This window comes from Nannospalax galili, unplaced genomic scaffold (genome assembly GCF_000622305.1).
Source record: "Nannospalax galili isolate Female #2095 unplaced genomic scaffold, S.galili_v1.0 scaffold83, whole genome shotgun sequence".
NCBI lineage: Eukaryota > Metazoa > Chordata > Mammalia > Rodentia > Spalacidae > Nannospalax > Nannospalax galili.
The window spans coordinates 1,253,268-1,253,570 of NW_008352659.1; positions in this window are offsets into that span (position 1 = coordinate 1,253,268).

Consider the following 303-nt stretch of genomic DNA (forward strand, 5'->3'; position numbering starts at 1 on the left):
TGAGACAAAGCAGCCCTCTGAGGATGTGGAACGGATGCACAGGGAAGGTGCTGAATGTCTGGACAGCTCTTCAATTGGCTACATTTTCCCATGAAACCAGCAGAGGGCAGAGCTGACCCACACTATCCCTGTGGAAAGGCAGGGCTCCCTTTCTAAAGTTCCAGTCATTCCAAAGAGACAGGCTGAGTGAGTTCCGGCAATTTTGTATTAATTTCCCCATCCAGCCACCAAGGGTTCCTGGGCCCTTGGCCCACCTGTGCCCTTCCCCACTCCTGTCCCACAGAATGCTCCATTGTTGAAGGA